Source organism: Bombina bombina, chromosome 2 (assembly GCF_027579735.1).
Source record: "Bombina bombina isolate aBomBom1 chromosome 2, aBomBom1.pri, whole genome shotgun sequence".
NCBI lineage: Eukaryota > Metazoa > Chordata > Amphibia > Anura > Bombinatoridae > Bombina > Bombina bombina.
The window spans coordinates 461,327,270-461,339,366 of NC_069500.1; the positions used below are offsets into that span (position 1 = coordinate 461,327,270).

The 12,097-nt window shown below is 35.4% G+C and overlaps 1 protein-coding gene across 1 annotated transcript in view; it reads right to left on the reverse strand.

Annotated features, from left to right (window-relative positions):
• Positions 1-12,097, reverse strand: part of SEZ6L (seizure related 6 homolog like) — a 371,674-nt gene that overhangs the window by 9,018 nt on the left and 350,559 nt on the right. The window lies entirely within an intron of this gene.

Sequence of the window (12,097 nt, forward strand, 5' to 3'; positions counted from 1 at the left end):
TATATATATATATATATATATATATATATATATATATATATATATATATATATATATATATATATATAAAAAAATGATGGAAAGCACTCTCTGGTCTTTTAGTGAAAATTTAATGTATCAAGCGTGATGTTTCGGGGACACACTCCCCTTCCTCAGACAAACAAAAATTGCATTCAACTGAAAATGTAAACAAAATAAGCCCCTCCCCCAGTGAGAAAATTGTGCCAAATTTAAAAAAAACGTTGTCATGGTGATCCTCAATACACAGTGCAAAGTACAAAGCAGAAGAGCTCTACATACATAAAATAAATCATTACAAAGAGCAATTGATGTGAACAGTAAAAGATAAAAATACATCAGTTCTTATAATGTGCTAAAATATAATGGCATCAAAATATTGTCATAACAAACAAGTGAAACATGTACATCTATCACACATCTGACATCCTGTTTAAAGTGAACTATACAAAAGCTGTGATCCGTGCAATATCAGGTGATTGCTAGTGTTAATGAACAACCTAGATGGACACAGGATACCTTTAAACATCAGGGACTTTATTTGGGTACAACCCTAAAAAATCAAAGTTTACAGAAACATCCCATTACTAACGATTAAACTATGTTACTAGAGGGAATATAACCCTATCTATTTGGTCAATGTTCAGATACCTGTTTGATGTATTTGGTTGTATGGAACATTGAATTGTAGCGAGGAACACGCTCATCACGGCCATGTTGTGACATCAGTACTAGGCGCCATGCCTCATTCAAAGGTTAGTTGCCGTAACAACCTTATACATCAAGCACTACGCGCCATGTCTTACACAGAAATAGGTTGCCATAGCAACCTTATATGCCAAGCCGCCGGAGGGGAAATTATTGCAATGATCACTTAATCTATACTGCCATCCATACTACCAGTGACACCATGACTTATTCACAACTCCAAAGAAATTCGACAAAGGAATTCCAGAAAGAAATCGATACTTTGGTGAAGGAAGGCGTGACGCAGGGATGGATTGATAAGAAGATAGCTGGCTTTCTAATAACAGAATATCCAAAATGCCCCATTCTGTATACCCTACCTAAAGTACACAAGAACCAAACACAACCACCAGGGAGGCCTATTGTGTCTGCCCGTGAGTCCATCACATCACCATTGTCCCAATTTGTGGACTTCTTTCTACAGCTCCTTGTCAAAAATATGAGATCATACACCAGAGATTCTATGGACTTGCTAGAAAAATTGGAAAATATAAGGCTGGAGGATCAGTGGCTATTAGCCACTGCCGATGTAAATAGTCTTTACACAGTCATACCACAAAAAGAGGGCATCAACAGAGTTGTGAGAGCACTGAATAGATACCCATATGTGGGTCCACCTGCTCATTTTTTACTACAGATTCTTGAATTGAGCCTGAGGCTGAATTATTTCAAATTTGAGAAGTCTTACTATTGCCAAATAAAAGGAACCGCCATGGGTTCGAATGTTGCCCCTTCATTCGCAAACTTATACATGGAATTTTATGAGGAAGAAATTATGAAGGTGTTCCAAAAAGAAGAAATCGCTATATACCAACGGTATATAGATGATCTGTTCATGGTGTGGAAGGGTCCAAGGGAATCATTGGAGAAATGGTTCCTAGAATTGAATGAACTAGAACATCCCATCAAATTCAAGATGTGTTACAGCAAAGACAAAGTTGAGTTCTTAGACCTTTGTATTTTCAGGGATGGCAATGGTATTGGAACCACATTGTATCAGAAACCAACGGACAGGAACTCTGTGCTACATGCACGTAGCTGTCACCCTACATCTTTACTGAGAGCCATCCCCAAAGGCCAAATGTCCAGAGTAACCAGAAATAATACCAATAAGGAGACCAAGGAAACACAGCTCCAGGACATGGCGGTGAAATTCATGGCCAGGGGATACAAGTGGCAATATCTACTTGAGTGCATGGGCGAACAAGATGATGCCAAAGAAAAGAAGGAGAGAATGGCCACTAAACGCATGATCTTTACAACAAGATATTGTCCGGATACTAAGCATATTGGACATAACCTAAAGGCGCATTGGCATATTATTCAAAGTGACCCCACACTACCATTTGGAGACTGGGATAGCCCGAGAGTAGGGTTCAAAAGAAATTGAAACCTAAGAGATAAACTGGTGGTGACCGACCCAGTACACTGTTACGATAACAAGACTCGGCTATCTCATAATAAGAAGGGATGCTTTCGATGTATAGGGTGCACCATGTGTCACTCCATGATCCCTGGAGCCACCTTTCGCCATCCGGACACGAACCTCAATTACAAGATCCACCATTACCTCACTTGCACTACACCCTTCGTGGTCTATCTCATCAATTGCCCGTGCAGGTTGTTTTACGTGGGAAAAACGGCTGACGACGCCCGCACCTGCATGGCCAACCATAGATCAGCGATCAAGCTGCAATTAGGAACCAAGGCAGTGACCAACCCGTAGCACACCATTTTGCCACCAGTGGACACAGTGTCCAGGACTTAAGGTTCAAGATCATTGACCATGTACCTGTACCCCCAAGAGGAGGGGATAGACAACGGACATTACTTCAACTAGAATCTAAATGGATGTACAAGTTGAACACACTACGCCCGAGGGGCCTCAATGTCAGCTTGGACTGGCATTGTTTTCTGTGAACCCAGGGGACTTATGACTCAGATGAGTTTACCAAGATGATCTTATTAGGTGGACGTTGTGGATCTCTAATGGACATATATTGATCCCTGTATTACCCTTGAGTATCAGAGTCCATGACCCATTTATACCTACTCACTCAATCAGATGACCTTTGTTTCATGTTTTTCTCTCCCTGGTTTCCTTTTCTACCTCTTTCATACACTATGCTGTTCCTACCTTTTGGGTTTGAGTCTTGTCTGATTCCTCCTCTTCTTCTCATTATTTTGGTGCCTATTTCTGGAGGTTTCCTCTCTTCTGCTGCTACTTCTGGGTTGTGTATCTCTATCTATTGATCACACTTGGGTAATTTCTTACGTTTTGTTTATCTACACTTTTTCATTTAATTTAATTTATTTTATTTTAACTTTATTTAATATTTATTTACTTTATGTAGTTCTATCTTTATTTTCTGGGTTTGTCTTATTTTTATTTTTATTATTATTTTTATTTTTATTATTTTATTTTTATTTTTATATTTATTTTTATTTTTATTTTCATTATTTTTATTTTTATTTTAATTTTCATTTTTTAATTTTTAATTTTTTTGTGTTATTTTTGTTTGATTTTTACTATTATTATTTCAGTATCTATCTCCGCTTGGTGGTCATGTTGATTTTGTGTGCAGATTTATATCAGAGTACACTGGATAGGGGCAATTTGTTAGGTTTAACATAAGCAATTTGTTAGGTTTAACACACGTTTGTGCATTGTCTGTTATAGGAGATGTACATATATTAGATCATCTAAATGGATCTGTTCCTCCCCTTGAGGTATTGAAGTTATTCTAGGGATTAACCATCAATGTAGATATTATGTCTACGCATTGTATAGCCTTTTGAGAAATTCCAGTTACTTCAATATGTTATATGTTAGACAGGTTGTGTAGTGTTTACTCCGCTAGGCTTGGTACATATATGTAGCGGTTCCCTGCAAGGGGTGGTGGTTGTAAGCCAGCCGTAACCTAGTGACATTTAATTATTTTAATTATTCTGAATTCTTGCTAGTACCCGATTTTCATGTGCGGTTGCTATGGCAACTAGTAGTGTAATCGAAATGTGGAGCTTTGAAGATGCCGAGATGGGGCTCAGTGATGAGCGGGTCACACTTAACTCTATTAGACTCGATCATTTGATTTCCAGTTAGCACTATTAAAATGGTAGTATAGATTAAGTGATCATTGCAATAATTTCCCCTCCAGCGGCTTGGCGTATTAGGTTGCTATGGCAACCTATTTCTGTGTAAGACATGGCGCGTAGTGCTTGATGTATAAGGTTGTTATGGCAACCTTTGAATGAGGCATGGCGCCTAGTACTGATGTCACAACATGGCCGTGATGAGCGTGTTCCTCGCTACAATTCAATGTTCCATACAACCAAATACATCAAACAGGTATCTGAACATTAACCAAATAGATAGGGTTATATTCCCTCTAGTAACATAGTTTAATCGTTAGTAATGGGATGTTTCTGTAAACTTTGATTTTTTAGGGTTGTACCCAAATAAAGTCCCTGATGTTTAAAGGTATCCTGTGTCCATCTAGGTTGTTCATTAACACTAGCAATCACCTGATATTGCACGGATCACAGCTTTTGTATAGTTCACTTTAACCAGGATGTCAGATGTGTGATAGATGTACATTTTTCACTTGTTTGTTATGACAATATTTTGATGCCATTATATTTTAGCACATTATAAGAACTGATGTATTTTTATCTTTTACTGTTCACATCAATTGCTCTTTGTAATGATTTATTTTATGTATGAAGAGCTCTTCTGCTTTGTACTTTGCACTAGGCTTTAGTTAGCCAGCAATTGTGTATTGAGGATCACCATGACAACGTTTTTTTTAAATTTGGCGCAATTTTCTCACTGGGGGAGGGGCTTATTTTGTTTAAATTTTCAGTTGAATGCAATTTTTGTTTGTCTGAGGAAGGGGAGTGTGTCCCCGAAACGTCACGCTTGATACATTACATTTTCACTAAAAGACCAGAGAGTGCTTTCCATCATTTATATATTCATATCTGCTAGCACCCTGGAACTTAATATTTTGGAAGTGAGAGTGCTCTCATTGAATTATTATATATATATATATATATATATATATATATACATATATATATATATACACACATACACATTATATATAGGTATAGATATATAAAGATATATATATATATATATATGGATATCAATTTATAAATACATAAAACATATCCTGCTATGTGCAGAACATTGTAAAGTGAAATATTTACAGTAAATACACACTATAACACGTTATTAAATATGAATATTGAATAAATATGCTTTTTCATGTTTTCATCTACTTAAAGGTACATGAAAACCAAAATATTTCTTTCATGATTCAGATAGAGAATAAAATTTTAAACAACTTTCTAATTTACTTCTATTATCTAATCTGTTTATTCTTTTGGTATCATTTGTTGAAGGAGCAGCAATGCACTACTAGTTTCTAACTGAACACATGGGTGAGCCAATCACATTCAATATATATATGCAGCCACCAATCAACAGCTAGAACCTAGGTTCTCTGCTGCTCATGAACTTGCCTAGATAAACCTTTCAGCAAATGATAACAAGAGTGGGAAGCAAATTAAAATTAAATAATAATTAAATTAAATAATAGAAGTAAATTTAAAATTGTATTCTCTATCTGAATCATGAAAGAATATTTTTGGGTTTCATGTCCCTTTAACTGCAAAGGGTTCCAATGCATCATTTATATATATATATATATATATATATATATATATATATATATATATATATATATATATATATATATATATATATATATATATATATATATATATATATATATATATATATATATATTTATGTGTTTATATGTGTATATATCTGAAAATACATATATACACATATAAACACACACACATTATATATATAGTATATGTATATGTATGTCTATTTAAAGCCCTTTGTTAAAGCCCTTTGCCTGTATATATATATATATATATATATATATTTTTATAATTTTTATTAGATGGTGTTACTGTATTTTTGATGTGTTTTGTGACACTTTTTTGTTTTGCAAAACAGTTAACCAGAGCTCTAAGGACGCAGTAATCATTCTAGCGTAAATTCCAATTGTGCTCAATTTGTACAAGCACTTATCACGACACGTGTAAACAGTCGTTATAAACCCCTTTTCACTCGCACTTAACTGTTATCGTGTTAATCGTAATCTGGCCCAAAATTTGTATGTATATTACATAGGAATAAATTGTGTTAAATATGCACACCATAAATCATAATTTAAGTACATTGGATGTGCAAAAATCACTTAGAAATGTAATTTCTTAAAATGGGCTGAACATGAGCGTTCCATGGGCGTATATGAAATTGTCTGTCTAATCGCAGCATTATTCTGTAAAGACTTTCACACTCGTAATACTTTTAATCCTAATAGAAAATCACATGCATATGAAAATAGAAGCGACAGTAAGATGCTATACTCAGTAAGATGCTATATGCATATTTGTTAATGTAAGTGTATTGCAAAAATTCTTCAATTTAAAATTGAAATGCACCCATGTCCGTTTCAATTTTCACCTTTCTTTTCCTTTAACCCACACAGGAGTTAAACACATAGGGACTAATGATCTAGACGTCAGCATAGCAGATGTGGTTTTTCTCACTGACCCTCACAGGGGCTGCCCTGGTGGAATTATCTTAAAAGGGGGCAGTCCCTGCGACTGACGAGATCTCCTATTGAAAATATTGAAGCTCGCTGGAAAAGGAAACTTTGCTGTGTAGGGCAAAGTTAGCAGTGAGCAGGGGGCACTTTAAAAATTAAATCCTGCAGCCAACATAATTGACGTTGCGCTGCTTTCTGCGTATAGCATCTTACTGTCGCTTCTATTTTCATATGCATGTGATTCTTCATGGGAACTATACTCAAGCTGTGGAGTCCTCGAGTAATAACATAAATGGAGGGATTTAAAAAACATATTTTTCACTGACAAATTAAATCCACAACCTCAAATAAATATATTCTTCCTTTTAATGAAATAAATACATCTAACTAGCATCTATCTATCTATCTTTCTATCTATCTATATGCACCTAATAAAAGCAAACAGGCAAAAACTTTCTACCAAAGGCTGCTTCAGAAGAAGCAAAAACCTCAAAATGGTGAATAAAAAAAGAAAACAAACAAGACCAAATAGCTGCCTTGCAATTTAGATCAACTGAAGCCGAATTCTTAAAAATTCAAGAAGTTGCAACTGACCTAATAGAATGAGCAGAAATCTGCTGGGGCAGAGCAGACCTGCCTCCAAATAAGCTTTGAAAAACAAAAGTTTTAACAAAAAGGCTAAAGAAACAGCACATGTCCCTTTCCTAGGATCAGAAAGAAGAACATTCTGAAAGTTTGTCTAAAATACTAGTAGCAACAATTAAATATTCAAGTGTCCAAACAATACCCAAGTAATGCAAAGATCTCTCAGAAGCAAACCTAGAATAACGACACAAAGAAGGAACAACAATCTCTCAGCTAAAGTCGTCTGAAGAAGCCACCATAGGAAAGAAATCAAAATGAAAACCGAAAAAAAACAACCTTATCCTGATGAAACATCACAAAAAAGAACAGGTAACTCAAAAACTCTTCTATCAGAAGAAATAGCCAAAAGAAATAACACTTTCCAAGGAATTAGATAAATGACCAGTGGATGCATAGGTCCAGAAAAGGGCTGCAAAACCCTTAACACCAGAAAAGGATTCTCTGGAGGAGAAATAGGCTAAGGAAACAGATTAATATGAACCAGAGCCTGAAAAAAATAATGAAATGAAATGAGTAATCTTTCTGTGGTACAAAACGGAAAAAGCAGAAAAACTGCCCATTTAGATAACTAGCAGATAGGCCATTATCTAGACCATTATGCAAAACAGCAGAATCCTAGGAATTCTGAAAGAATACCAGGAAAAATCATGGTTAAACCACCATGAAAAGAAGACCCTTTTAGATGTTCTTAGTTACAGGCTTACAAGCCTGAATAAGGGTTTCAATCACAGAATCAGAGAAACCCCTATGTCTAAGGATCAAGCAATCAATTTCCATGTCATTAAGTTCAGAGACTTGAGATCCAGATGGAAAAAATGGACCTTAAGATGTCTGAACACAGATGAAGAGGCCAATGAGGCCTGCAAAAAACACAAAGATAAAACTTTTAAGAGAGGCCAGGAATAAAAAAGCGTGAAAAACCACACGAAGTTCCAAACAAAAAATGGTAACATAGTCTGCAGAGGACACCAGACTCCTTATGCTCTACGAGAAAAAAAAAAAAAAAAAAAAAAAAAAAACATCAAAGACAGACAGACAAATAAAGAGAAAGCTGCTAAAAGAAAATCTCGAGCCACTGTCCTAAGCTGGATATTGGGCATAGTTAAAATTCCATAAATAAAAAATCCTGCACAAAAATAATAACCTGATTAGGGACAATAAGATCCCCTAAACACTGATTATGGTCAACAATACTCCTAGAACCTTATCAAAAAAGCATGAGCTGCATCCAAATAAAACAGAAAGATGACAACAAGCAGTGAACGTCTAAGAATGTCAACCAGAGCAAACAAAGGTAATCCTAGTGAATAGGGATGTGCAGGTCCTAATACAAACTGCTTCCAATTTGAGACCAAGGACCCTTATAATACAGTCTAGAATGCTTAAGCCTTAAAAAAACTAAAAAAAAAACCCTTATTTCTTGGCATAACGGTCTAGTTCAGCGCTGAAACAAAAACAGAGACAACCAAAACAATGTCCTTCAGCTCTGGACACAAAAGATAAAAGCAGCCATAACAGGAGTCTCCTTTTAAAAAAGCAGCCATAACTGGATTACAATTTACAACCTTCAAATTCTACACTTAGATAATTCCTGCATCATGGGACTCTTCCCAAAGAGGTTTAGTTTAGTTGATCAATTAGGAGGAATCTGCTTCTTACAAAAAAAAAAAAACTCCCAATCTCCTGAAAGACAAATTAATGAATCCAGAAGTCCAGTTTTACTTCATACTAAAATGTATAAATTTATGCAAATGATATCAAGTTTATAAAACAAGAATCAGTATACACAAAACACCTGCATATACTATAAAATATGTACAAATTCAGTATGAAATTTGGCCTGACTGTAAGAAAAGCACTATAGAAGCAAAGTGGAGAACAAAGCTGGTATTACAAAGTGGAGAACAAATATCGCTTTAGGGAAAACGATATTTTGAGCTCCACTTATAATCTGGCCCGTAGTATGTTACTATTAAAACATATACATGTTAAAAATTCAGCATCTACATTTTAGGAATTTAAACATGCAGAGAAAAATGTATATACCTACATAGGCATGGAAAATATTGTACACACTAAATAATAGTATAGGACATACAATATCTACAATGACACCAAAACACAAAGGTTTACATATAAAGAAGCAATATGTGAACTGATATACATGCATTAGACATATACAACCCAATAAGAATTGTATATAGGACCCTATTTCCTGTGCACACATATAAATAGACATTAAATGAAGGATTATGGGATCAATTTATTATAGTGCGAGCGGACATGTCCGCTGCACATTGATAAATACCGACAGCATACGCTGTCAGCATTTATCATTGCACCAGCAGTTCTTGTAAACTGCTGGTGCAATACTGCCCCCTGCAGATTTGTGGCCAATCGGCCGCTAGCAGGGGGTGTCAATCAACCCGATCGGGTTGATTTCTGACCGCCACCTCAGAGCAGGCGGACAGGTTATGGAGAAGCGGTCTTTAGACCGCTGCTTCATAACTTCAGGCTCGCCAGAAACACGGAGCTTGATAAATTGACCCCTATATGTAGAAAGATATATATATACACACATAAGTACATATAAAAAACATTATTCAAATGCTATCAATGGAGACAGCACCCATCCACCTGGGGCACAGATTGATCAGGGACTGCAAATCCCAGTATACACAATGAAAGACAATGGAATCCAACCTCTTATCAAAAATAATAAAACTTCTTATTGCTTCCACATCATGGGAAAAAACACAGATTTTTATAACAAATTGTGGCTCCGAAGTTCACTTTCTGTTACAAATTGCTCCATCTAGTGGTTAAAATCAGACATAGATGTCATAATTTGTATATCGTCTTATAGCAACATGGGAAATTTCCTCCAAAACCCCAAAATTACCATAATCTGAGTGTAGGTATCAATTAAGAAATATCATCAGATAAAAGCACAGTGATTTTTACAGGAAAATAAGAATGTTGAAAAATTTAAAGACAGTACAACTATACAATTATTAGAAAAAAAATCTGCTAAAAAAACTCCAACAAATCGTCTTTCTAAATATATACATCAATTCAGGATACAACCTGGTACAGACTTTTTTTTACAGATAAATAAGAATATAAACGTTTTTTTAAGGGAAAGTGCACTGAAAATTACTTTTACAAAAATAAAGTCCAATCAAACTCTCTATTGAGTTCTTTTGGAACTAAAGCATCAAATGTATTAATCAAAAACATCTCCCTTTTCTTTAAAAGATGCTCCCTGTCTTCTCTCTTCCTTGGCCTATGTATTCTTTCTACTACTTGAAACCTAAGTTGGCTGATGTTTTGGCCCTCTCATCTCCTTAAAATGGGCCATAACATCAGAAACACAGAAAAATTGGGCAGATGAGAGATTCTGCACAAATACTACAACAGAATAAGGTAAATCCCCAGATTTGTGCTTATACTACATAATTTAACGGATAGCAGCCAAACAATCTTGATAAATAAATGACTTAAAGGGACATTAAACCCAAAAAAAATCTTTCATGATTCAGATAGAAAATACAATTTTAAACATTCCAATTTACTTCTATTATCTAATTTGCTTCATTCTTTAGATATCTTTTGTTAAAGAAATAGCAATGCACATGGGTGAGCCAATCACATGAAGCATCTATGTGCAGCCACCAATCAGTAGCTACTGAGCCTATCTAGATATGCTTTTCAGGAAAGAATATCAAGAGAATGAAGCAAATTAGGTAATAAAAGTAAATTAGAAAGTTGTTTAAAATGGTATTCTCTATCTGAATCATGAAAGAAAAATTTTGGGTTTTATGTCCATTAACAAAATAATAACCACATAAGGTTATATGTGTGATTGCTGAGCAGAGTTTCTGCGCTGGCTTTGAACTTGTGTTTCCTGGTCCTTAGTCCAGTATGCTACCTACTGAGCTATTCAGAACCTTACACATACTGAATTATATACAGGAAAAAACAACATTTTAAGATCACTGAGTATCATACACAGAACAAAATTCCTTATGAGAAGAAAAAGATTATAGTTGATTACATAAATTAGATAAACTCATGCACAAATAAAATAACACGTTCAATCACTTTTTTTAATGTTATTTTAAGGACACACACAAGTTTTAGGAGAATGTGCTAAATAAATAGACTTCAAAAAGTTACGTTTAGGTTAACTAGAGGTTTGAGTGTAGTAGTGATGTTTTAGGGGACACAGGGACATATATATTAAACATAATGCACATATTGGACTATTAAAATAGTAATAATGAAAACCCCCGATGGTAAGAAAAATGGTTAATTTGAGTAGAAAAAAACAATACCTGAAAAAGATCAGAGTAAATTATTCTAATAGCTGTTAAGCAGTACACATTACTCATAAATTACTATATAGACCTACCTCAAGTTCCCTAACTTTGCCGTGGCTTATATGCATTTTCCTAATGTTGCCAGGAATGTCTGTAGGGATAGCAGAGATCCTGTAACACTGCATAACCCAGGGATGACACAGCTGCATCTTCTGAGGCAGGATTTGCTTCTCTCCTGGGTCATTACAACATATTTATATTACAGGATCAGATTTTTAAACCATAAGGTAGCAAATGCAATAGTCTTGATATCAGCTGCCTTAATTACTTACCCAGCTCCTGTTGCAGCTGCACCTCTGACTCAGACTCTGGATTAGTCTTATGCTGTCACTCTGCAGGCTCTCCTCCCTGTTTTTCCCACCTATCGCACAATGGTCCTTCAGTCCTGGCTGTGCCATCCATCACCACAAAAAACCCCTCCTGTACACACTTTCAAATGTTGTGTGTGCGCACCGACAGAAGAGCTCTTCAATTACCCCCCCCCCCCTCCAGCAAATGCTCCGGTCAGTGCAGGGTATTATAACTTAATAAGTTATATTAATTTTATAAATAATATAAAAAATAAACATGGATTTGTCTTTATTAAATTGCTGCAGTTGAGCCAGGCCCCCAAAAGTGCCGCCCCCTCAATCTGCCACCCTAGGCACGTGCTTTGTTTGCCTAGGCCAA